The sequence below is a fragment of the Rissa tridactyla genome, chromosome 5 (assembly GCF_028500815.1).
Source record: "Rissa tridactyla isolate bRisTri1 chromosome 5, bRisTri1.patW.cur.20221130, whole genome shotgun sequence".
Classification (NCBI taxonomy): Eukaryota; Metazoa; Chordata; class Aves; order Charadriiformes; family Laridae; genus Rissa; species Rissa tridactyla.
The window spans coordinates 80,380,404-80,407,410 of NC_071470.1; the positions used below are offsets into that span (position 1 = coordinate 80,380,404).

At 40.0% G+C, this 27,007-nt stretch overlaps 1 long non-coding RNA gene across 1 annotated transcript in view; it reads left to right on the forward strand.

Moving 5' to 3' along the window:
- LOC128910386 (uncharacterized) overlaps positions 1-26,548 on the forward strand; it is a 28,762-nt gene extending 2,214 nt beyond the window's left edge. The window contains exons 2-3 of the long non-coding RNA XR_008466697.1: positions 2,791-2,918; positions 26,455-26,548. This is a non-coding gene — a long non-coding RNA (uncharacterized LOC128910386). The remainder of the gene's footprint in view (positions 1-2,790; positions 2,919-26,454) is intronic.
- The last annotated feature ends 459 nt before the right edge of the window (positions 26,549-27,007 follow it).

Here is a 27,007-nt window from a genome sequence, read left to right on the forward strand (position 1 = left end):
AGTGTTACTGCAGTTTTTGCAGAAATGCAATATAATCTGTTAAGAAGGGAGAGAAAGGTTACACAGACCTTCTGCTTGATGAGAAGAAATCACTGGGTAATAACTGATTACCCGGTTACATCGAGGGGTGGCATCATTGCTTTGCTGTGCTCCTTGTTTAAGCTACATACTGGCCTGGGGTTTCTTTTTTTGTTACAAGCTTTTTGCAGGGACCGTGCAGCGTGGCTGTATGATGTTTTGCAAGGTGACACTGTCCCTTGTGGCTGCTGCAGTTGGGAGTCAGCACTGTTTCATTTCCATCCTTGCTTGCCAGGGACTTTGTATGAACCTGGGCTGCTTGGTTTCGATAGAAGTTTCCAACAACGGATTTACAAGTCCTGCAAGCTTAGGTGCATTGCATTTCTGCAGCTTTTACCTCGGAGATGCCTTGCTTGCAGCCATTCTTTTATTTTAAGGAACAGAGAGGTTCTACTTTTTGTTTGTTTGTTTGTTTTGTGGAGATGTGACGGTGATGATGCCCACACTCACTTATTTAATACTATGATATGAGAATAGTCATCTAGCATTGAGAAGATTGAGGTTCAATAACTTCTGCATCCAGAAGATATCCAAACCCTCATCTCCCATGCCCAGGGAAGTGTTCTTGTCGTAAAGCTTTAGGCTAGTTTGGCTGGCAACATTCTTTATCCCATCTGTTAAAGCTGTGCCACAGAACAAGAGGGAATTGAAAAATCTGTTCGAAGACAGAAGGGAAAAGGAAGAGATGGAGTTTTAATGGTCAGGCCTGGCAAAGAGAGTCCAGAACCACAGTCCAGCTGCCAAGTTATTTTGTGTTTCACATACTTTATTTTCCATATCATTTCACTTCGCACAAGCTCTTTAGTACTAGTAAAATCAAAAATTACTGAGATCATCTGCTCTGTATTAAATTCATGTCAGAAAATCTCTTCTAATATTTCTTTTTAATGACTGATGCATTTGTTTATACCATATTTTCATTGTAAACAATGTTAAAAAAACACAAAACTATATTAGTGGGAAATGATAATGAAGACATGCTGTCCTAGTGATCATCGTAAGCTTTAGGGGTACACGTCTCCTGTTGTTATTACCTAAATAATCTCCTAAAGTGTTGCAGGCTGATTCACCATATCTGCTTGCTGCCCATGCTGATTTGCTAGGTAAAATGCCCTGCGTCTTTTTGTGTTCCGTTCAACACGCCTGAAGTCGCGTGTAGCTCTTTCCACTCAACAGCATGACCAGATTGCTGAACTCTCTCTGCCTAAAGCTTTATCTCACTGTGAATGGCTGTCTCCAGTTACTGCCACACACGCGTTTTACATTACACTGATGATGTTTAGATTTCATCTCTGTAGCAGCCTTAACCTTGCTCCGTCCTTGGGCACATTATGGTCAACCAGGTTGCGTGTGGATTTAGAAATGATAATAATAGGTGCTGATCCGCAGGTTTTTACACATTACTCTTGCCAATTTTGCATTGTATTTACCAAGCAAATGGCGCTGTTACTCATAAAGAGGGGAAAAAGAATCTACCTAAGTTCTCTGCAGACAGTAGAGGACATGCACATGATTACTCCATCTCCAGTGACAGCTGCACTGATATTTCATGAAAAATATGAAAAAAACGCTGGTAGTAACAAAACTGGACCTAGACTTAAACAGAAACGCAGAGGAAAGAAGCAGTAGCAGACAAGTTACATAGATATCCTGCGGCATTAAACAGGATGCTGTAGAGCCAAAGGGCATGATCTAATGGTGGGTAAGTGTTGTAAACAAAAGCTTTGCGTAACACCTTAAAACATGCAGTAACAAAAATAGTTTGACAGAGGTGACCTCCATGTGGGTGCATTCTTGGGAGTAAGCAAGAAACTAGAGCTCAGGAAACACAGGGTTTACTCTCCCATTCTCATTTACCCCTGACTTGCTGTGTCATGTTACCTCTTTTTTACCCCTGACCCCATTCTTCAATTTCACCTACTTCAAGGTAGGGTTGCGGTAGTCATGGTACCATAGATAACAGGTTTGTAAAAGGTTCTGTGATGTTTGGGCACTGGTGGTCAGCCATCTCTTCTGGAGAGAGTTGTTCTGGTATGTGTAGTTAGTATAAACTGAATTTTACAGCTGCTGAGCGCAACCAGAACTGGGAAATGATTGGCCTTTAAATTTGTATGGAGAAATCACAAATGAGAAACTACCAGCTGCGCAGTATTTTGAGACTTCCTGAAGATTTAGGTAAACAATTTAGATGCTGAAAAAAGGCCCTCATTTCTTGAGATGATGAATTGTGATTAAACCTGATTTAGCCATCTTTCAATGTGTTAAAAGCTCATAAAAATCAACTGTACCTACTTTACTAGGTACAGAGCAGCTCATGTCTGAGATACTGTGACAGGGGGATAACTTGTGTTTGTGAGCAGATGACAATGCTTGCCTTGTAGACCTTCTGGGAAGGCAGTGACACACTTTTCAGCTTCGCAGTTCCATTCTTGATGTGATTTTAAAGCATTTTGGAAAACTTGATTAAGTTCTAATTCGCAAACAGCTCCTGACCCATGTGTTAAGGAATAATGACCACAAGTTACTATGGCCAGATATAATTGGCCTAGTATGTATTGGTCTGAAACAAAATACTGACCTATCTAGTGCAACCTCAGCTTTAGACAGAGTATTTCTATTGTGTTAAATAACTCTTGGTATTCTTTAAAACAGGCAGTATCAGTCCCTGCTTAACCCTGTCATGACCCTTTTCCCCCCTTTTTCTGGTTGCAGCCCTGTTGTCGTTGTCCTGACGGAGGACAAGGACGTGGTCCGGGAGTGTGGCATTAGAACTGCACGTCTCCCTTATTTCCTCATGAGATTTGTGGTGTGGAATTACCAGTATCTTTAACAGCATTAAGGTGAGATTTTGTGGAGCCAATCTTTTCTTCTATTTGATAAAGGTGCTGTTGCTCATTTGCATGATTGAGAATTAATTTTCTTATATTTGGTTTACCGTATTATTAAGTAGAACACTAGAAACCATGCTTATGTTAGAACAGGACTGCCTTTTACAACCAGACTCGGTTTTGTGAAGCAAAGTAATTGTTCCCAGAAATACATGTTCTTTCCCCATCAAACCTCCATTCTATTTGACACACTGACTGTTCATTCTCTGGGAATCTAAAGATCATTTTTAGTGATTTATGGGCTGCTGTTGCTAATATTTCCATGATCCTGTTAAAAGTGAGTGTTTTTTCCTCGGTGGCCGATTTTTGTGTTTTAAATAAGCAAAATGTCAATTAAACTAAAAACAGGTCTAAATCATGTATATACTAAAATTGGCAACAGCTTGCTGTCAGATTTTATAAATCATCCAAATCTGTCTATGTCTGAGGAAAATGAAAAACAAAGTTCTGAATGATGTAAGAAGACAGGAAAGGCGTAAATTTACATGGTGTGTGGCAGTGAAATAGTCACAAGTAAGTCAAGTTTCAAATATTCCTCATTTGTATTTATTGTGTTATATGTTTTTTTTATTATTCTATCTCCGACACAGTTTTGTATATATAAATATATACATATACTTGCTCCGGTCAATTTGGTTTCTTTTTTTCTGTGAAGCTTTTTTCAGGTAATAGAAGTGAAAAGGTTACACATGTAATTGAACATGTATTTATTCATAACATATGTAATTTCTAGCATTTTGAAGTAGGTACAGAACCACAGGATGGTTGAGGTTGGAAGGGACCTCTGGAGGTCATCTTGTCCAATCCTCCTGCTCAAGCAGGCTCGCCTAAAGCAGATTTCCTAAGACCACGTCCAGAAGGCTTTTGAGTATCTCCAAGGATGGAGATCTTCTCTAGGCTACGCAGTCCAAGCTCTCTCTGCCTTTCCTCATAGAAGAGATGCTCTAGTCCCGTAATCATCTTAGTGGCCTTTCGCTGGACTCTCTCCAGTAGCTCCATGTCTCTCTTGTACCAGGGAGCTCAGAGCTGGACACAGTACTCCAGATGTGGCCTCACCAGTGCTGAGTAGAGGTGAAGGATCATCTCCTTCAACTTCCTGCAACACTCTTACTAGTGCAGACCAGGATACCGTTAGCCTTCTTTGTGGCAAGGGCACATTGCTGCCTCATGTGCAACCTGGTGTCCAGATGTTTTTCTGCAAAGCTGCTTTCTAGCTGCTTGGCCCCCAGCATGTTCTGGTGCATGGGGGTTATTTTCTTCTTCCACAGGAGCAGGAGCCTTGCGCACATCGCTTTGTTGAACTTCATGAGGTTCCTGTCAGCCCATTTCTCTGGCTTGTTGAGGGTCCCTCTGGATTGCAGCACGGCTTTCTGGTGCATCAGCCACTCTTCCCAGTTCAGTATCACCAGCAAACTTGTTGAGGGTTTGCCCTGCCTTATCATTCAGACCATGAATGAAAATGTTACAGTAATGCTCTGGATAAAGAGCTTTACCGAACAGTTTTTTCTCTACAGAGGAAGCCTCAAAATCCTGGTAGATCAGTTGGGTCTTTTTAATTTTGTGTCTTCTCTTCTTTACGAGCATTGCAGTTTCTTTCTTTGGACATTGTGCGCCATAGGTATCTTTCGGGCTTTGGGCACAAAGGCTCTGGGACTAAGCCATCGCCTTTGTCTCTTGGCAGTATTAAAGAGTTCACAGCCCCAGCCATCTCCTACATGTCACAGATGGACTTGGAGTCTCTTCATTTTCTCATGAAGTTTGGCAGAATAGGGGAAACCTCAGGGATCCGCAAGATAGTTAAGCCTGCCAGATGCATCTGTTTTACCTTTTTCTTCAGAGATAGGCTCAGTGACCTCTTCTCTGTCAGTGACAGCACAGTGGTTCTGCTGCTTTCAGCACCTGGTGATGGGAAGGTCAGCATCAAAGTTTGGCTTCTTTGTAAAGTGAAGACATCTTTCTTTGCTTCTGTCCAAGAAAACAAAACACCGAACAGAGCTCCTCACATTTCTGATGTCTCTAGTGCAGGAATCCTAACTGGTTGTATAATGGAGTATGTGACTGGGTGTGTGATAGTCGGGTATTGGGCTTAACCGTCTTCTGTCTCCAGGTCTCTCCTTTCTCCTGAACACTTGGGTAAGTTAACACAGCCGATATAACATCGCATGTGATTGTGAAGGAGTGAAAGCCTTCAGCTCTAGTCACGACATGACAAAAAGCACATCAGAATACCTTCAGGAATGATGCTTAATATCTCATTTCTCCCCTGTGGGAACATTCAGCAAGGCAAGCTCAGCTGAACAATGAAAGCGGTGTAGTTACACCATGTTTACATTCATGTAAATGGGAACAGGCTTTGGCACAATACCTATGAAGCCAGATGTCTCTCAGTAACTCACAAGAAGCAACAAAAATCGAGGATATTTGAAACATGATACTTCTCTTACTTTTTAACAAGTTATCCAAACTGGATGTTTTAGTAAATGTATTTATTTTTCAATAAATTATTCTGATGCTTATATAGTTTCCGTTTACAAATGATTGAAACGGCAGCTTTTTCTCAGTAAACAAGCCTAGCACATCGGCCTGCTTGTTTACAGTGAATGCTATAAAAGCTGCATTATGTATTTCCTATAGAGAAGAGTTTTTTCTTCCCCCTTTATGTTCAGCTGGTCTCAATGTATTTTATCCTAGAGGAGATCAGCTCATTGGGAAATTGATTTGGCTATTAATGCTGAAAGGGGGAACAGGAATAGAGGCATTCAGATAGGAAGAGCCCTAAGCTTAGTTTCTATTAATGCAGAGCACAGTCTTACAGAGTAAGTGCTGAGGCTGAAACATCCCTTGCCATAATGAATGTTAAGGAAATTATGTACATGCACAAGGGTAAGAGTCTAACTGTTTAATTCTCTGCGAGTTACTGTTTTTAAATTAACTGTAAAAAATATTTTGGTGCAGTACAAACACTGTTTTGTGAAAAAATATTGTTTCATGTGCCATTCTGAATGATGTCCCATATTGAATGTCTTCAACTCTTGATTCTTCCCTTATACAGGCAGGCCACAGTGTTCATTTCATTGCTACATATTCTGTAAATTCTAGGTTGCTAAAATTAATTTTTTTAATCCATATTTACATGAAATTAGCACTTTTGAAGTGGCAGTTTTACGGAAAATACTCATGTGTTTCCCTAAAATTACAAAAATTCATATCCACTGAGCGTTTATTTGCACATTGGAATGTGATAGGTGGCATCATGTGCCGCTTGCATTAAAGCACCAGCTGATCTTGCCATTGCTAGCTAAAGACTAAAGTTGTAAGTTAAATCATGATTAGCAGTATTTTGGGTCTGCATTTGATAGAAACGGTTAAAACTGACAGTTATGAAAACCCACTTATTCCATGAGTGTTCGAGGGAGGTCGGAACTGTCTAGTAAATGCTAGTATTACCAGCTAGATGCTGGTATTTCTAGAACCCTGCAGGGAGCGTTTGATGTCGATATTATTAAAACAGAGGTCACACAACTGAAGTGTAGGATTCTGGGCTCAAGAGTGCAGTCGAAGCAAAGTACAGTATTATAATGCGCAGACATAATCAGTAGTCTGAGTTTGTTCTTATATGTCCTGTGAAAAGTTACAGGAGGTCTTGTCTATCAAGGAGCTACATCATCAAGGAGGGAGTGGGGAGAATCAGAAGATTATGAACTTGTAATACAAAAGTCTGTACAAATGTCTGGATTTATCCAGATACGCTAACCAGGATAAAAAGCTGTATTCTTGTTCTGTAGGAAGTTCTTTGTAAGGTACCCTTAACTTCTGATCTACATGAAGTTAAGTTAAAGCACGCTTTTTGAGATGTGTATCTTTTGAAAAGTTTTAATGGATGGATTGCAAGTCCATCAAGTGCAAGGTGTCTGTAGTGTCAGGTGGTCCCAGCTCAGCCCTACCCTTGGTCCAGTCCCGCTTCCTGCCAGTGTTACTCAAGTCTTACTCCTAGCCCCATCCTAGCTGCCCACAGTATGCACGACCTCTTCTCCTTGCATAACATAGGCTTGGGGATCTGTTCTGGATCCAGTTGCAGCTGGGGTTCGGCGGTGATAGTACTGCATGACCTTTTGCTAAAGCACAGGAATGTGTTAGACCCAGTTGAAGGATCTCTTCACGTCTCTCTACTGGGCAGCGTAGCCCTTCTCTTGCAATCAGAGTGCTGTACCATTTGGAAACCTGGTTATGTCGTTTGGTTTATGGCCGCTGCATAATTTCTGCCCCTTCTAGTTCAGTTGTGAACCTCCTGAGCGCGTGTATTTGTCTTCAAAGGGAGACTGTTGCTGTTCCCTCACTGTTGGGTGTGCTTGAGGAAGGCAGTGTCCGAGGGTTTTTCACATGTGCTGTGAGGCAGCGTGCTCCACAAAGGAGGTCTCCTTTCACTGTGTGAATGATGTGCTTGGTAAATGTTAGCAAATTCTATAGTTCTGTTGTGTCCATATGTTCAGTATATCTTTCTTACGCTGTTTAATTAATCCCCAGTGCCTTCACAGCTCTTACACAAGGGATAAGTTTGCTGTAAGAAAATTGAATTCCAGCAAGCGGGATTCTTTCACTGTTCAGTCACTTTTAATGTCCATTTTGCTGCTTTGCTATGAAAAACTGGATTATAACAGTAACCATATCAAACAGATCTGGATGAGAATTGTCTGAATTCCCATTGACTCTAATTGGCTTTTTTAAACTCAGTATGAAAACCAGATTGTCTCTAATTAACTTCCAAAGTACCCCTTTTTACACAAAGGCTGTCCCAGGGGACACTTGGCAGACCTCCCTGTTGAGCTTTTTAGCAGATTCCTGTATGCAGAACTGTAGTAGATGATTAGTGTAGAGCCACGCCATTTGTTGCTGTGATACTTCCCTTAAATGCAAGCAATTTCATAACGATGCCACTGAGGGAGTGGAACTTCCTGGTCATGCACTGCAGCCCAGAGTACAGTTTGGACCACAACAGAAAGATAGTTGCGAATATTTATTGAGACAAGCACTGAGGAATGCAGAATACATATTGAGATTCTGACACCTTGGTATGTGAAGTAACAGCAAGTGAAAAAGAGATTACTACAAAGTATCACCTCCATCAGATAACTAACTTGGAAAACAAACAAACAAAAAAAAACCCAAAAAAGAGGTTTTCTGCTGTCGTATTTCTGAAGAGGGTAGAGACAAGCCTGGGATCACATTTGCCTCTTCTCCTTCTGACTGTCTGTGCATGTTTCCTCCTGTTTGTCCTGTTTCTGTCCATTTCACTTTCAGTATTGTTTTTCAGGTAGGCCGCATGTCCTGTAGGCACAAATTGCCTGAATATGTTTATTTGAGTTTGGAAGCTGATTAAAGGTTCCGCACAAACATAACTTTACAGCAATAGTGACCTACAGGAACAAAAGCTGTTGTTGAATTAGCGTAGTGGGAAATTTTAAGTTGCTGTATGTTGACGTACCCTATGATTATTAAAATTAAAGTCACCGTGAAAGATACCGAAGTAGTAAGAGCTGCGTTCTTGGAAGCATTGGCAGATAATTTGGACAGAGAAAAGGAAAGAGAAATAAGACATGTGGAATTTAAGAGGATTCTAGAAAATCCACAGGACAAAGAGAATGGCTTGGAAATAGATTCACTGAGGTCTGCTAAGCTGCAAACCTTGTTCAACCTTTTTCTGCATTTAGGACATTCGTAATACTTTCCTGTGTGAATTATCTGATGTCTGCTAAGGACCGAGAGACCTCATTCCTTTCCCACATGGGCATTAATAAGTTTTCTCCCCATTCCTGAAAACTGTAGAAATTTAACATCTTTTGAGACTTCTACTGTTTCGATAAATCTGTTTAGAGGGGGCTGGCAGAGCTTTAAAGCTATTGAGAGGGATGGCTCGAACAGATGAATACACACACAATACATGGATGTGTAAATCTTGTTTCCTAGGAAAGCAGCTCTTCTAAATTCTGATTTAGGTCTTCAAACTATTTATCTTATGACCACAGCCCTAACTCTGCTTCTGGTACTGATTGATAGGATCAGGGAGGAAGATAATCTGAAATAAAAGGGTAAGAAAGTGCAGCTGTTTGACATAAGGAATGTTGATGATTTCTAAGACTTGCTGTCCATAGGTGGAACACACTATTGGAGAAAAGTAGAATTGTCCGAACCAGGTATCCCCGATTTATCTCTTTTCCCCCCTCCACGTCCCTGCAGTGCTTGCTGTCTTTAAAGAAAAAATGAAGAAAGCCAGGCTATCTTCAAAGTACAGGCAAAACAGGCGTGCCTTTCCCCACCGCCCCCCCCTCCAGGATCTCTAGAGGAGGTAGGCAGAAATAGGAGTTAGAATTGCAAGATTTTTTTCAACAAAATTCTCAGTGATATGCTTTTAATTGTCTACCTGCACATTCAGTTAGTTGGCTGGTTAGGAGGCAATGCCTCTTTTTAGACGCGTTTGTTTCCTTGTCTGTAGTTGCATTTCACCGTTCCTTTGGCATAGCATTGACTTATGACATTACTGAGGTTGGCGTAAAAACATGAGAAGCAGTGAGCTTACCAGTTCTTTATTTTTACTTTTTATACTTTATTCATTGATGCCGAACCAGTATACTCAGGAAGACCTGTATTTTTTCTCGTCAGTCTTAGGAGTGCTGATTGATTATAGGAAATACAGGAAGGAAATTTAAACTTATTGGTGAAGAGGAGCTAAGTTGAAAAGGGGTAACACTAGTCAACGTTGGTGTTTCTGGTACAGTTCGCAAGACAGCAGACGGTTAAGAACATCTTCCCTTTCCAACCCAAAGTATCCAATCTGTTGTTCTTCCATTACTTACCATATCCCAGGTATGCAGTTGGTACCAATGAAATCTTCTCATGTTGTTTGCGTTCTCCTATTTAGCATGCCTGAAAAGCGAAATGCGCAGGTAATACTGCTCAGTACTTCTGGACAAACAGATTGTTTGCATTGTTTTTTTTCAGTTTAAGTAAGATAGGTCATTTTTACTTAGATGGCATCTTAATACCTCTCTTGAATCTGCATATGTTCATTTTTGTACAGTTGAATATTTTGTTTCTCACAGACAAGATCATTTTATAAATAAACATCATGTATTTGTTTACGTGGGGGTTAGACTATATGATTCTAATGCTTTCTCTGTCTTTCCTAAGGACAAAAAAATGTCAGATTCTGTGTGTTTTCTTATGCATGTTTTTCTTCTGATGTCTTCTTTTTGTCTTGTGGGAAGCCGTGCTTCAGTAGGAAGCTATGTTAAAAATATAGTTAAAAGAAAATTGATCTTAAACTAATCCTTTGAGTCAATTAAATAATACTGATCTCAGTAGAACGTCTATTAGTGTACATGTGATGTTACTACTAATACAGCATGAATTCATTACAGCCAGGGGTAGCCCAATGAATTCCAGATGAATTCACAATGGCTGGATTCTTAAAATGCTACCAGGTTTAGTTCAGGTTTTCTGTTTCCATCTGTAATTAATACCAGAACCCAGCACTGCTACCTGCTCCTATTTAAAAAAATAAAAGTAAAATAATCATATATATGAAATCAAACTGAAAACTTGAAAAGGTCTGCCTTAGTCTTGGCATTGATGATCTAAAATAACAGTTTTGAAGCCATCCTAAGACACTGATTTTATATAATCAGAAGTTGTTACTGGTTTATCTCCTTCAGCACAAATCCAAACAGCCAAAATACTGCAAGCTATTTTAATATAACTAGCTAGATTAGTAACTTACTTTAAAAATGATTTGTGTCATATTTAGAGATACTTAAGTGTGAAATGGACTACAAAGCAATACTTCAAAGATATTTATGAAAATAAAAGGTTTTTTCAAAGATTTGTTAGTCAGACATCCTAATCCCAGGTAGAAACCTAGCAGCCTTGTTTCCTAGGAGTGGCAAAATCTGTTTAAATTGTTCCTCTTTTAAAAGAGAGACATGGAAACTTACACAGTTTCCCACTGTGATGGGTTGTATTGGTAAGTTATTTTTTTAGAAGTGTCATATGATTGTTAGAAGCTTCACCTAATGAAGTTCAGCCTTTCATGTGGACTGTTAGGTTTCAGACTGGAATCTCCCGCTAGGTTTGGACCCGTGTAACGTCACACATTTTTAATTACATTATCCCAGCTTGGTACTGGCTATTACCAGAATCAGACCCCCAACTCTGGCAAAGGTATTTCGGTTTGAAGATTTCACTGGTCTCTTTTTTCATCAATCCTTACCATATGGTTCACACAACGTTTCCATAGCTTAATAGACCAGATGTGTGTTTTGTGCACGCTTCCTCAGAAAGCACTGCACCAAGGACACGGCAAAAATAATCTCCAATAACTATTTAATGTATTGGTTATGTGATGATGCAAATCAAATCGTGGTCCCATAAGGGCTGTCTCTTTTTCTGTGATGTAGAGGACATGTGCTGATAATGGAGAGCGAGGGAGCAAGTTGGGACAAATTTTTGTTGCTTTCTGTGTACGGTAGGAGAAGGATACTTGCATCATAATTGTGAAACTAACTATTTTTTACTTCCAGCTCTCATCCCAGCTGAGCATTGTAGCACTGGAGTCAGCTGTGTATTTACGACAGCACTGTTTTCTCAAAGTTTGTGAAAAAAACTTACCAGGGTCCCCCCAGCTCTGAGATTCATAGTCCAATGACAGCTTAGGGAAGAGGAGGGTGAATATAAGATCTACATAAGGTGTCAACAGACTGAGAACAGTCCCCACTAATGAATAAGAACACATTTGCCACAAGGATTTAACAATTGGTTTGCAACTCAGAAGCGGAGAAAGTACAGGACACACTTGTTCCTTACGCAAGCACAGTGCATGAAGAAAGGCCACATCAAGGTCTGTGAAGTAGTGATGGATGACAAAGACTTTGTATTAGCATTCTTATCGCTGGGACTCTCAAATAAAGACGAAAAATAGTTCTCAGCTTTCCTCCACTCTTGGTTGGATCCAACCACCTCCTGTGTGAGAGCTGAGGACAAAGCTGGGTGATGGGCTGATGCAGGGCTGTCAAACATCAAGAACATCACACTGGCATGTGGCGCTCACAGGCCCCTATCAGTAACCCTGATATTCTGTTAACATCTATTTAAACACCTCCTGTATGCGTATGTTTCTTTGATTCCCTTGAGAAAAAGGCAATGCAGTGACTGGTTTAGAAGAAATTTTGTGGCTATTACATTTTGGTGTGGACAGAACAAATATTTGATGATCTTATATATATTCTTCACTAAGGCCATGCACTTTATACCTTCTCCATCAAGAGCACTATGGTCTCCGTCTTCAGAGCCAGGGGGCCTTTTGAGACTGGTAAAACAGGAAACCTTTTTTTTTGAAAGAAAAAAAAAGTCACCTGCAACCTTTTCTAGATACAGTCTGATTTCTTTCAAAATACTGTGTTCATCATGAGACTCAGCCTTACTTTCCTCATTTTAGCATGCTTGAAAATTATTTTTTGAAGTCTTACGAAAAAGGGGTAATGAAGAAGCACCGAATGGAGTTAGAAACGCTGACAAAGTAGAGGAATGTAAAAGGAGAGTATAAAGGAGGCAAAAAGAGAAGGGAATAAAGATGGGAGATAAAATTAAAAAAAAGAAAATCCACACAACTACCTCAAAAGAAAAAGACAGGATTGAAAATAAGTTTTATACGTTCAAGGTTTTACATAGAGTTGGTGAAATTTAGACCTGATATTGCTGGGAATAAGTCCAGTTGGACTAGTGGATTTGTACCTGATGGGAACGCGGAAAAAATGTAGCTCTTTTTCTGGACAAAATGTTCAGTGATTTATGAGCTAGTCTGTTTTCAGAAAGGAGTTGTGAGTATCAGGGTTTCACCGAGACTTCGGCTCCTAAGTGCCTATAGCATTTCAGGACTTAAGCTTAGGCTAAATTTTAGAGGTGTTTGTCAATGAGGAGCTTAAGTTCCATGAAACATTTCAACATTAATGCTTTTGAGAACAGGATCCATTAAATTTTCTAGGGACAGTGAAATAACCAGGAAAGGATAATAATTGTTGGCTTGAACAAGAGGCACTTTGGGTTACCACGCCTGGCTGGGATGCTAAAGAGAGAGAATGTATTCACATTTTTGTTTAATCCAGCTATTCAGTAAGGTCATTCGTGTTCCACAGACTTTTAAGGATGGTCTTTGGTCTGTTCTGCAAAGAATAACTTTATCAATTTACTATAGTAATATGGCAGGATTCTCTTAACTAAGCTGTCTCCTCATTCAGGACAGTACAGAGAGTAAAATGCTGTGAAAGACCTCAAGAGTAACATAACGTAAAAGATTGCAGAATATCTTTTCCTCGAGATGAAGTGGTCTGACAGTTCCGTTCTGCTAAAGTTTGTGGCTGTCTCTGTAGAGGTGTTCTCTCAGGGCGTCCATTTGCAAGAAAAGAGAAATATTTGTAGTTACAGGCTGCCCAACACATTCCTTCATAACACTGCTGAAAATGTTTCTCATTTTAATGTTGAAACCCCTCAGAATTAACTACTGAATGTATCACTTGAAAAGCTTGTGAGCTAATGATATTCCGGCTCGGGACTTTTTCAGTCAAAACCACATGCACATTAAATTTCCGTGTGAACGTTGGGCCGCAGAGAGGATTAAACACTCACCAAAATCGCTCCAGCAAACATAAAGATAGAAGAAAGCAAAGGCATCTGGGTTTTGCGCCTTTTTTCCTGTCACGCTGGAGGAATGAGCTACAGCCTGTTGATTTAATTGTGCTAAGTGCTGTGGGCCTTCAGCTATGTTAATCACGCTGGATGCGGAGCAGCTGTGGGGCGCTGGCTGGGGGGCCAGCCCTGCTGCAGCCTCCCCGGGGCTGGGGCTGCGGGGGTCAGGCTACAGGGCATTTCAAAGCACAGACCTTTGCTGCCTAAAGAAACGGCCTCATTTTATTTAATTTTATACCCGCTGTAAAATCAATTCCAAATACTAATATCTAACCTATTATTGACACTTTATCCTACGGGGAATAGCTGGTTTTGACGATTATAAGCAACCACTGATTTTCCCCAGGCCCTCGGGGCCTCCTGTTGTGACTGAGGCAAATGTTGCTAATAAACGCCTCCTTCAAAGTGACTTTTCCAGCTGAATCGGAGGGATTCCAGTCACCCATTTGATGGAACTTTAACCAGAAACGTGTTGGACAAATTAAATATGGGTTAGCCTCTTGCTCTGGACTATATCAAGAGCCTATAAATGCAAAATGTTTGAGTCACAGAAGACCGTGCTCTGTAATTAACTATTGTAAGTCTCCTCACAAATCAAAAGCAGCCTAACCTGCGGAGTTCAATATGTCAAGACATGGGCACTGAAATGGTTTAGAGAAGGAAGAAGAGGAAAGAAGAACAGGAGGGAAATGTAAACAAGATTATACATGCATGTATATTACTGTTAGCTAATATCAGGGGCCTTGAACTTCTCACCTTGTTAGGGACAAGCAAAGAGCTGAAGTGCTTTAATGTATGGACTCACATTTGAGTCCTTATGTCATTTATCCTGCTGGGAAAAAAATAAAGATCTTCAGGCTTACCCACTTGGAAAATAGTGAAGAGCTGGCAAGGTTTTGCAAACTAGATGTATTGGTTTTTCTTTCCTTCGGGCTGCTCCTGGAATATTTACAATTTGGTTTAAAACAGCTACTCAGGGGGCTGTTTGACAAGTTGAAAACGGCAAGGCTGATATCAGCACGTATGACAGAGTAAAACAGGCAGAGGTTGGCTCTGTTTTCAGATTTCGGTTTATTTGGAGTGGACATCAGGTAGTGTTTTTGTGTCTCTAGTCAGGAGTTTAGGGTGTCAAAACATGGGCTCTTGAGTAATTTAAAGAGAGAAAAGGGATTTGATGAGCACATACTGATATTTTAAGCTGGACCAAAATATAATTTTAATCCAAGTACAATGAAATATTTGTAAGTGTGTTTATTGAAGAAATTCTGTCTTAAATTCTGTCCCAACATTAATTGCAGATGTGCTATAATTCTGCATCCCTCGCTTACCAGCCATCTTCCGGCAAGCATTTGATGTTGTTGATCTTAAATTCATCTTAAATTTTAGTTACAGCCAGGTTTCTTGGAAATCTTGTGAAAGTGCGGTTTTCAGTGGTGCTCATACATATATATTTGAAAGAAGTGAGACTTAAATTTAAGCTGGTATGCTATGATAACTGTTTGTGCAGAAAAAGCACCTTAATCAAAGGTGATACCTCTTTGCTTATCTGTCTTAATTTTCAAGTAAAAGTAGCTGACAAAATAGTAAGGAGAGAATGACAGAATAATTTGCTTTTTGCATAAATGTGCTTTGTAAGCCAACTTCCACTTCCTTCACTGGAATATCTGTGGCAGTCTTGTATGGCGTCTAGTAAGAAATGAAGAACTGCTCGATTACTTTAGTTCACGCTCAAGCTATAACTCGAAATGGAGTAAATAGTCTCTGCCTCTCTCACTTTGCTGTAGTGCTTGTGTCAGATATTGCTCTGTGATTGCGTAAGGCCTGGTTTAATGGGGTGCTGGTTCATGACTGGAGTTCCAAACTGTAATCACTTTATCAAGACCAACAGTATCTTTACCATTTCTATTGTGTGCTCTGTTAGTCTTCAGGCCTTCTCACTTCCTAAACCAGAGAATGAAAACCAGAGTGATTTTTTAATTTTTTTTTAATCCTCCAGTCTTTCTGGTATTATTTTATTAACATTATTCACGCAGTTGTTAGGCCAAAGGGATCAGCTAGCTCTCTTGTCTTCGTAAACTCAAGCTGACCACAAAGATAGCAATCCAAAGCATTAGAGAGGAAGTCTTTGTTCTCAGAAATATGGAAGAATAACTTGATATTCATTTCACCTTGTCTTTCCCACTTCGAGTGTATGGAGAGAGGGCAAGTGGAAAGCTCAGTGGGGACATAAAGCTGAATAGCTTTCCCCTCCTTCCCAGTCTAATACTGCTTCTTAGTACTTATGTTATGATACTTGCAACACCACGACATTGGTAAAGGGCTTCCATATCTCTGGCCAGAAAATCATGAGCAGTAAATATGGAAGTACGTGTGATGGTGCAGGAGAATCTGGTATGTACCTACAGGGGCCAGGAGGATTCTCAAATGCCTTTTTTCTATTAGACAAAATTTAGGTTTATAATACCACAGCTTTTCCATTTGGGAATACATCTAGGAGTGACAAATGTGAAACCAAGCTGGTTTTGCCTAAGTGCTGTGGGTTGCGAGGCAGGACTTCTGCTGAAAACAGTCTGTTGTCAGCTCCCTTCTGTTGTGGTTTTTGGACATCGTCTTTGTCAGCATTGGTATCTCCAGTGAGCAGAGCTGGGAGAAAAAGCACCTGAGGAAAGACAATTACTGTGGCAGACTTATCTGAATCTTTCTAAATCTTCCTGGAAAGAGACTGGGACCTTGACATGGATCAGGTATTGGGCTGGTAGCTCTTGCAGGGCAGGGAGCGATGAAGTACTGCTTTCTTCCATCTGCCCTCTTCACATCATAGGCTCACAGCTAATTAATCAGTTGTAATTTCCAGATGGCCTTCCAAGTCAGCCTAAGGCAATGCAAACTTCAGCAAGGAAGCACAGCTCCAGTATCAAAGTCTCTGGACTTGATCAAACTCTCTATCAAAGAAACACAGTATAGTTTTTCCTACTGTACTTAGAAGGCTGAAAAGCTAGGAGCTGTAGCTTCAGAGAGAACACATTGTTCAAATGTGAGTAAACCAAGTCTTTAGCAGTGGCACTTGTCATGAAACGCTGCTTTCTGTGATGCGCATACTTTCGTAAATAAGCTCCTCTAAAGCACTTGTAACAAGGGAAAAGGACCTTTCAGTTTCATACTAACAATAGAAAACTTTTCGTCTTTTTTTTTTTCCTGCACTGCGCCATACTGAGGATAATTTTGAAAGAACAAGCTACTCATAGTTCTCAGATCACTTTGCTAATTCATTGCTTTGGTTGGATCGCAAGTGAGATAGCATGTTGTTAACAAGTAAAAATGCTGAACCCCAAGCTTCAGTACAGTTATAATTATTTGAAAACTGAACGTTAGAACCTATAACCTTTGCCTTCATTCAAGTGTTTCAAGAATATCTACTCCTGTAAGACAAACGGTAAAACATGGCATAAAACATGGCAAAACATTGGTAAACCAATGGGTAGATATTGCAGATAAATTTGTTTTGATGTATATTGGCCAGAACCTAGATTTTGCGCATGGAAACAAAACCTTTTTGAACATTGTGTTGTATTTTACCATACCTGTTCATTTGGTGCAACGCATAGAAGGCATCAGTGTAAACAGGTTTTTTTTCTGCCTTGCAAAAGATTGGGTTTATATGCTGGAATCACTAAAGCTAATCTTCAAGTTATCTTTTTTTAGAGCTATTGTAATATGAAGTGTCATAAGGCACTGTGCCCCTCAGTGCAGATGAAAAAAAGGATTTTGTTATCAGAAACCTTTTAACAAGTCTTGTCCAAATAACGGTGCTAAATCCGGCTTTTATTAAACTCATCACCATGGAAAATTTAGATGAGATGTAACTGGGGATGTTTATTGTGAGAATAAGGGTTTGTGTGAGTTTGTATCTGAAAATTAGATGTGGGGGATGCAAACTCCCACAGATACGAAATTGAACAGAATGTTTGCACAAGCTCTTGCAAAGGAAAACCACCAACTCTGAACAGCTCTGTTGCATAGGCTGAGTATGTCTATGATCTTCCTGTGTTTGCTGTTTTTTTCATGCCATGACTGTTAGGGGCCTTCTTTTGCTGCATAATATAGTTATGAGAAGACAGGAAACTGGAGGGGATCTGGGAAGTAGCTTTTCCTTCAGCCATGACCTCGTGAGTGATAATAAGCACTTTAAGTTGAGTTTTAGTTTTATCTGTTTGGAAACCCAAAGCTCTTTTTAAAAGCCTGATTTTCAGGGCAGAAGTACCCAGCACATCTGAAAGTTCCCTCAACTGTGTATGGAAAAATTGACAATAAAAAAAAGAGTAGGTTTTTCATGAACATGCATGGATATGCTAACACTACTGCTGTTAAGTGACAAAACTGCCCTTGAAACTAGCGTGGGTGAAGTTGTTTGATGTGGAAGTGGGATTTTTTTCTTGATTGTTTCCTTTGTGGGTAGAAAACAACAGAATTTGAATTTCTTTATCTCCCTACTCATTGTTCAGTAACTCTTAGCTCAACATAACTGAGATAGGAAGATGAGAAGTATAGAGCAGTGGAACATACCAGACAGTGAAAGTTTTATCTTGCTCATCCTAAGGAATCACAACAAGAAAATAATGTACTGAATATATAATCATCCAGGATATTTAGCATACATAATAAGATAACATTAGTATTGCTACTTATAAAATGTTGTGACATCTTTCTAAGCTCTTCATATATGGATGGATTTGATGTAATAAATGGCTGCAACTGCAAATTGTGGTGGATCAGACCTGTAGAGCTGATTTTATCCCTGAGATGCAGTGCTACGATGGGCATTCTCGTTACAGTAACACGCGACAGTGAGCTTATTCTCATTGTAGTATTTTTAGAGAGGAGGAAACTTCCCAAGTGTTGGTTTTTTTTTCTGATACTGTTTTTTTTTATTATGTTATATATTTTTTCTGTTACTCTTACATTGTTTTTACAAACGAGATAGGTACAGAAATTTCTAGAAGGAGGGGCAGCAACCAGTAAGGAGGTAGACTGATTAAGAGACTAAGGAAATATTTTAGGCCATGACATGAAGAGTAAACGTGACAAACCAAAACTGTGGTAAATAGTTAACTATGATCTGTAGAAAATGGTAGAAGAAAACGATGCCTGGCTTGCTCGTGGATTTACCTATGGCACAGTCAGTGGTGTGTTCACCTGTTTATTTCCGGGCCTCGGTGCATAGCTGGAGTGAAAAAATTTACTAAACTGTGTACGGAGATTTTTTTTCAGACTCATGTTTTTTTGCAAACCGGGGTCCTACCGTTCACATGTAATTTCAATTGCTGTGTTCTCCCACAGAGGAACCGTAAAGCTGTTTGGTACTTGGTCCTTACGCCTAAGAAAAAGAGATGATTTTCCTGTGCAGTACCATTCTGTTCCAGTGAGTCTCAATACTTAAATATGGTCGTACTTGAGCCAAGTCTTTGTTAGTGGCTGTTGCAGCTGCCTCATAACTCAGCATGACTAAAGCTCTCTCCAGAGTTAGCGGTGTCTCTGATGAGTGTCCCTGCTCATCCCCTTTGACCCATCCGACTGCAGTTGTCTGCTTGACATCATGTCTGGTCTGGCTGTTGTGCCTCTGTCTTCTCCCGATTTCTCTTCAACCTCCTTATTTATTCCCTCAGCACATCTTACGAGTAGATCCTCTACAGTTCCCTCCTCCTTTTCTGGGGGGGGTTTGTGCCTCTGCTTTCCTCCTCTTTCCCTTCTACATCTTAACTTTGGATTATCTCTCAACAAAGACATTCAGGTGTCTTCTTTAGTCCAGGCTGAAATCTCTGTCATTCGCTGTTAGCTTCCATTCTTGCATGCTTTACCATCAACTCGGCTCAACCGCTCAGTTCCTCTCCTCTGCTGCAGTTACCGTATGAGCCACCCTGTGCTATCACTGCTCTGCTACTTCTGCCAAACTGATTTCCTCTTGAGAGCATCTTCCCCTGTTACACAGATTTCCAGACAACCATCTTGTGCTTTCTTCTAAGTTGTCTTTCATGTTTAGGGTAAGCAAAGTAACTTCGAAATTGTTCTTCAGCCTCTCATATTTCTACTTTTCTATCTGCATACTTGAAAGCAAGTATGCAGATGATGTGCTGAAAGGATCGATCATACTGTTGACTAATCTTAGTTTCTCTTTTTTGGTAGTGTTATCTGTTTGTCCATATCTGGGGGCGGCAGCTGTATACTTTGTATTTGTTTGTTTAGCAACAGCAGTCCCTGGCTTTGGACCATGTCCTAAGTAAGACAAATAATTATTAATAATTTTTTTTTTTTAATTATGATATTGATTAAATGCAACAGCACTTACAAATCCTAGGGTATCACATGAATTATATAAAATGGAGGCATTTATATTCACCCGTGCAAAAATTCAGTACATGCTGAACTCTTTTTATATTCCATATGACTTTACACTTTTATTTATGTTAGCTCTCATTGGATACTCTCTGCTTTTCCTCCACCCTTATTCTCTGTACAGTTGGGGGATACTCTGGGGATCACAGTGTATTGCTTTCAGGTTCTTTACTAATGGCATTCACTTGCTTTTCGTAGTGTTTTCGTTCATTGGCTTGAATCTACCTCTGTTTTTCCTTAAGCCTCCTAAAGAAATGTTTGCACTAGTCGTCTTGTTAAATTTGTAAGCCAGTTGGACAATGAACTTTGCCAGATCTTCCTAGTTGATTTATAGAAGTGAAATCTCCCCATCCTCCAGGGCATGCACTCTGATTTTTATGTATAATAACCTTATTTACATTGTTCTTACTTACTTCTGGCCACGGAATCCTCTTATTCTCCCAAATGGAGTACTATGAGTGCTGGAGCACAGCGTATCTTTTTTAGTTGGCTGGCCTTTTCGAGATCTAGGAGTTCCTAATCGCAAGGGTTTTCTGAATGATTAACAAACAACACATCTGTCCTTTGGACTCCTTTGACTGACAAAGAGCTGCTCTACTAAGTGCATCTGGGTTTCCTCCATCTGCACAAGATTATTCCCATTGAAGTTTCTGTATTTTTCTCATCTACTTCATTTCAGCAAAAATGGAATGTGAAAGGAAGTGAAATTTGGACTAAATTTACGTTACCCTAACAGCTCTGTTGTTATAAATGACATAATAAAGAGCAATATACTTAAAGGAAGAAAAGTAAGTTTTGATCCAGAAACACGGGCTATTGAAGACAGGCACAGTAGTGGTGTTTAAAGGAGAGGCTGAAACTGTAACTAAATGAAAAAAGCATTTTATGAGTAAATCCGGTGTGGTGGAGTACTGGGTTCCTACTGTATAACCCTTAACGCAAGGTAGGCTCTTCTCAGCTTCTTTGTAGGCTTTAGCTGTCTATAAATCCCCTTTGTCCTAGCCTCTCTTTTGTAAAGGGATAATGATAGTAAAATGACTTTATTCCAGAAGCAAAGATCTCGTACCAAAATCCCAGAAAACCTCTTTTACCTGGGAAAATTTAGCTTTTGGTGATCTCTCTACCTCCAACACCAGCAGAAATAGGGGAAAAGGAAGTACTGGCAAGGTGGAGAAGAGCAATGGAAGAAGATGCAGGTGCTGACTGTGGAGAAGTAAGGGCCCAAGTTCCATGTTAGCGGTTGTTTTCACTGATTAAGAAACGCAATGTGCAGCGTTGCTACTATTTATGTTGCTGCAGAATGCTGAGGTTCTAGCTGAAACCTGTTAAAGTGAAGCACCATACCACTACTAGGTATGAGAGGAAACAGAAAAACTGTCCTACCCCAAATCCCACAACTGATCAGTTTCATGTGTGGAAACAGAACTGGTCGCCAGGCGGGAGCATATAATGCATGTCAGGCTAACGAACTTAATGAAGAAGAAGTTGCATGAAGATTGACAGACTTCACAAATCTCAGCATTGTGTCACAGAAAGATAAATTCCACCTTGAATCTGCTTGTTCCAATAAGAGAAAAGAGGCACCTGAGTAGATGCCATCAGGCGGTTCCTGAGTGACTCAACTCCAGGACTTGGGAGGGTATCTCAAGGGAACAATAAATCTCTACATACCTTGTTTTCTGAAGCATCTGCTACTCAGTTAGCTGGACCTTTGGTCTGGCCAGAGATGATTTTCTCATGTGTTGAGCAGCAGTAGATAGTAGGAAAGCAGCAGGGATGAAGCAATTAATCAGGCTTCCAGTCCTAAATTTTTGGCATGCCTTTTTATGGGTAACAAGAGCGCTGTGAGATGCAACCGATGAAGGATACATCGTGCATGTGAACACTCATAGGGCTGAATGTTAGCGACTGAAATGTTGATAAAATAATCCTGGAATGTAATGTCAGAAACAGTGGAAAAGACAGGGCCTCCCGTCACTGCCACACAAGCTGCAGAATGTAATTATTTCAAACAATTATGTGATTTTTTTTCTTTTCATTAAAAATTATACTGTGACAATAAAATTAAAATCATCCACACGTAATTTGGAAACTATAACAACCCTTACTATGCTGGGGCATAGATGATTAAAAGAAAGAAACTTTCTAGAAAGTGACATTAAAACTGCACTTGGCATTAGATGCAAAGGTGGTCTAAAAGAATACGGAGTATTTTACACTTTCCAAGTGTCCCTTACTCCGGTGCAATAACTTCATAGAAATGATACTCATCAGTTATGTATGTCTACAAAGAGAGTGCATAATCCATGCTTGAAATCCAGAAACTACATTAACACATCTTGCATCCATGTACGTGTAGACCTTGAAAGTTGAGTTCCTGAAACCAAGCCCTGGCTAACCAGAAACACTGGGCTGGCGCTCAAAACCTGAGCCCTGTCATACCCCATCATCGGGTACGGATGGGAAAAAGTAGTTGAGATGCAAATAGCTGATTAGAATAGGTAATTGTGCTGTGTTCATATAAAAAGTCAAACCAAGAAACCAAAGTTGAATAAATAATTATTTCCATTCCACCCTGCACCTTGCCCGGCCTTCTAAATCATTTGATCTTCTAACTTGGCTTTGAGAAATTTTAGACAATTCTTCTAATCATTTTCAGTCTGCTTATTTCTAGCTATTCAGCACATGGCAAGGACTTTTGTTTGTCTCCTTTGCAAAGCAGAACCAAAAAATGTAACATGCATGTGCTTCCAAAGCTGTTTGCCCCACAGATACACTCTTGAGGTCTCTCATGTGGAGAGACCTTTCATTTTTATTACGTTGTCAGCTAAAGGCACGAAGACAATTTAGGAGAACCAGCCATATGGTGTCCTCACAAATTGACTAGAGGCAAGGTGTATTCAACCTGTGTATCATCAACGATTTCTGAAAATTCAATAGCAAAAATGCTTTGACGTGTATAATAAGCAATGGCAGGGAAGGGTGAATTTTGCTTAGAATGTAATGAAGATGTCCTAAGCCTCAACAGTGAAAAAGACAAACAGAAAACTATCTGCTGGCAAATACTAAAAAAGGTGGAATGTTTGGTCCACATAAACATTCACAAATCTCTTCCAGTCTTCCATCATTTGCAGAGACCATTCGCCTTTACTGGTTGCAAGTTTATTGCTGTTTTGTCAAGAGGATTAGCATAATCGTGCGTCTAGCCCTAAAATTTATGAATAATAGTAGAAAGCTTATTTACAACTGACAACAGGCATTTTCAGCTAAGACTGAGGCTTTTTGGACTTACTCAGCAAACAACAAGGGAAATCTTGCATTTCAGTAGTTACAGCTCTAGGTGCTCCTGCCTGTAGAATATGAAGGGTGCGCGGTGATTGATCAGATTTATACATAATACAGCAGTGCCCACCTCAAAAGCAGCTGATGGCTTAAAGGAAGGATTGCGGTAGAGTATTTTGTGGTGTGTCACAGTGGGGTCACAGACACAGTAATTGCAATGTTGTTCTTTGCGCAGAAATTCAGAAAGTAGATTATTGCTGGAGTATAGATCAAAGTCCATGTGAAATGACATCTGATCAAATAAAAGGCCAGTATGATTCTATGTTTCATGCTCTAGGGGTTTTATCTTATTATATGAACTTCTCATAACCTGTCGGGGACAAGTATCAGTCCTTTCCAGGTTTTGAGAACGGCTCTGTTTCTCCCCTTGTAAAGAAGGAGAATGAAAAATATGGTCTTTGGTCTTCATATTGCAATTCTTGTATTAACATCTTCAATAATTTTATGGCAAGAGTTTTAAGGAGTCACTTGAGATACCATATACTGTTTGCTCTTTAGTCAAATATTCTGCCTTTACGGGTAAAAGGATACCCTGATGTTGTTTTATTGATGTTCTTCCTTGCATTTGGTTAGGTGGTTAACCTATGTACTTTGTGGTTGAACATCTGGGGCAGCGTTTACGATGAGAAAGCCATAAATTTTACTTTTTATTAGCTGCCCCTGTTACAAACAGATTCTCATCTGAAGATCTAACCTGCCTAGGTCAGAGACACATAAATATTTTGGCAAGATTTGCTATCTCACATTACTCCCAGTTTTCAGTCCGCCTCCTCTCCCCTCCAAATATTTGAGCCATTCCAAACTTCCATCCTCTTTTATTGTATGGGCCCCACTGTGATTTGCTTGCAGGGCATGGACTTCCCCTCCCCATTTTTTTCTGCTAGTATCTGCCATGCTATCTGGAACAGAACTTACTGCATAAGGTACTGTGTTACCGCAAACTCCTCAACTGTACACCAAAGCATGCTTTTTGGTTGCTTAATGAAGAACGCAAATTTGGCATTGCAAATATTGATCGTTCAGTCAGGCCTAGCTCCCTGCCAGCCGGGAGGAGTGTGGCGCAATACTTTATCCAAGCAATTCTTCCACTGAGTGAGAAAATACAACAGACTTTGTATGGAAACATGAATCACTGTTTACCGTGTTTCAGACTAACTAACACGGGTGAGAACTCTAAATTCTTAAACCAATAAAATTACAAAAGTGTTTTACACTAAGGACTGCTTCACTGGCAGCCCACACTGCTTGCCTGCTCTCGAGATTGAGTAACTTTGCTTCAGCCAACAACTCCCATGTTTACTGTAGCCATTCTCATACCATTAATCTACTCTTAACAGGAGCCAAAACAAACACGTTCACTCCCTAAGAGGCATTGGACCAATATGTCCCATCTGGCCTTTTTCTTCGCACAGAAATCTCAAGGTAGTGTCATGCTAAAACTGACTGTAGGATGGAAGTATCATTCTTTCTTTCTAAGTACACATCAGCACCAAAAATTTGCTCTCCTTCTTCCATTATCTTACTGTATATGTTGTGATGACATCGTTTTCAAATTTTAAATGTCTATATCATATTTTAAAAATGTGGTTTTTATCTAGTCTTAGTAGCAGACAGTGTCCTGAAAATTTATTGGAGGCCTGTAATTTACTTCATACCTGGCTGAGATTACCAGATGGTTCAAAGTGAAAGTTAAAAATATGAATAGAGAATTCTGATGTTTCCATTGGTGTTTCTAGTGAAGCTATGCAACATGAAGTGCACAATCAAAAAAGATCTCTTATGTCAAAAGTACTACATTAATAGTCCCATGGGCATTAATTCAGAGAAGAAGAATGTCTGAAATGTATTGTATCACTGCAATCCAGCCTGAGAATCATTTAGTTAATGAAAAAGGAATCACAATTTTCTCAACTGTGTAGTCCGCTGAGGGTAATATTGGAAGTGTAAGTTGTACGCCCCAGCAAAAAAGCCATTTTGTTGTCATGGCCAGGTGAAAAACAAAGATTGAAAAGCTATGTGAAAAACTGAAGGCCAAGTTCTGATCTGTTGTGGCTAGGTGTGGAGCCATTGACTCTACTCCAGGACTTACTAGTTTACATCCACCGAGGAGCTGAGTCTACATGAGGCTCCAGAAAGTGTTTTCAGACAATGAGACCCAGAGAAGGTATGGAAATTGTGAGAGACACAATGACCCGGTTCAAGAGATGGTGTCTCTCTGTGTATTACACAGACCCACTGAGGAGGAGGCTTGAGCCACTGCTTTTGGGTTTAAGTCAGTAGGGTTAGTGGAAGAGCATTGGTCCTCCTCTTTGGATTTGGTTTATTTCTTTCCAGTACAGCTTAAATCCTTTGGCTTTCTGGCCATTGTGCAATGTCCATTATGTGTATGGCCATGTGGGGATGTCTGAAGTGTATGAGGCCACAAACAAGAGGACAATTAATTTAGAAAGCTGAAGTATGTAAGCTGATTTCCTGCGAATGGACTTTTTCCTTGAGCTTTTTTGCTGTTTATTGCTTTTCTGGTTTTATTCAGTTGTTCCAAATTACACTTTAAACAGTCTTTTATGGAATCTGGTTTTGTTAATGTTTTCTGTATCTGCTAATTCAAAATAAATTAATGGATGCTTTACGGGAGAAACACTGTACCTTTGTTCCTTTGGCACTAACTAGGTTTAGATAGCATGTGCCATACATTCATGTGTAGCTTCCAATTATCTGAGAAATTCTTACCTGTCAGATCTTTCGCGGCTGCATTGGCTTTTGCCAAGTTGCATCCACTAACACCAGGATTGAATTTGTCCTATACTGATGTTTATGGATTTGGAAGCCTCCAGCCAAACAGTTGGATATGATACTTGGAACCGTATTTGGAACGGTTATGGGCACGATTGGATTAGAGTTAAGAATTTCGCATTTCTGACGTGTAACATTACCTAGGGGCTTTGGAGAAAATGCAGGTAATTCAGAGTTCAGAATTTCTGTTGAAATTGAAGATTGAAATATTTCTCTGCCTTTGTTATAGGACTCAATATTAAGAAGATCATGGCACGGGTCCTCAAGAGGGTCTGACCTCTCCATGTCAGTGCACATTCTCCATGGAGCGGCGAGCTGGCATTCTGACAGGTTAGAAATGGTTCGTTCTAGTCTATCTGTATCTTAAAGGGCACTTTTAGAAAAAAGAGCGTAATCCTTAACGGTTTTAGTTGAAGTCTTTTGAAAGTTTCGCAGTGAACTTCCCTTCCCCCAGAATTATTCTGGCCATGTGTGGCTAGGAGGTCAGCCACGTTGACATCAGTATCCTTAGTGGAGCAGGCCCCAAACCAGGCACAATAGGTGCACAAGTCAGTCATTTCAGATGCACAAAAATGCACCTTCATCACCAATGTCCACTGCATGTTTACATAAAATAACTGCTCATTCCGTCGAGTAAAACGTGCTTGTAATTGATTCTCCTTACTGGATGATTATAGTAGTAATAGTACTTCCTCCAACCATTCTTAAAACGCTGACTCTCATCGTGAGGCCGGATTCTCAGCTCAACATTGCGGGCAGGTATCATTTATGTGTTGAGAATT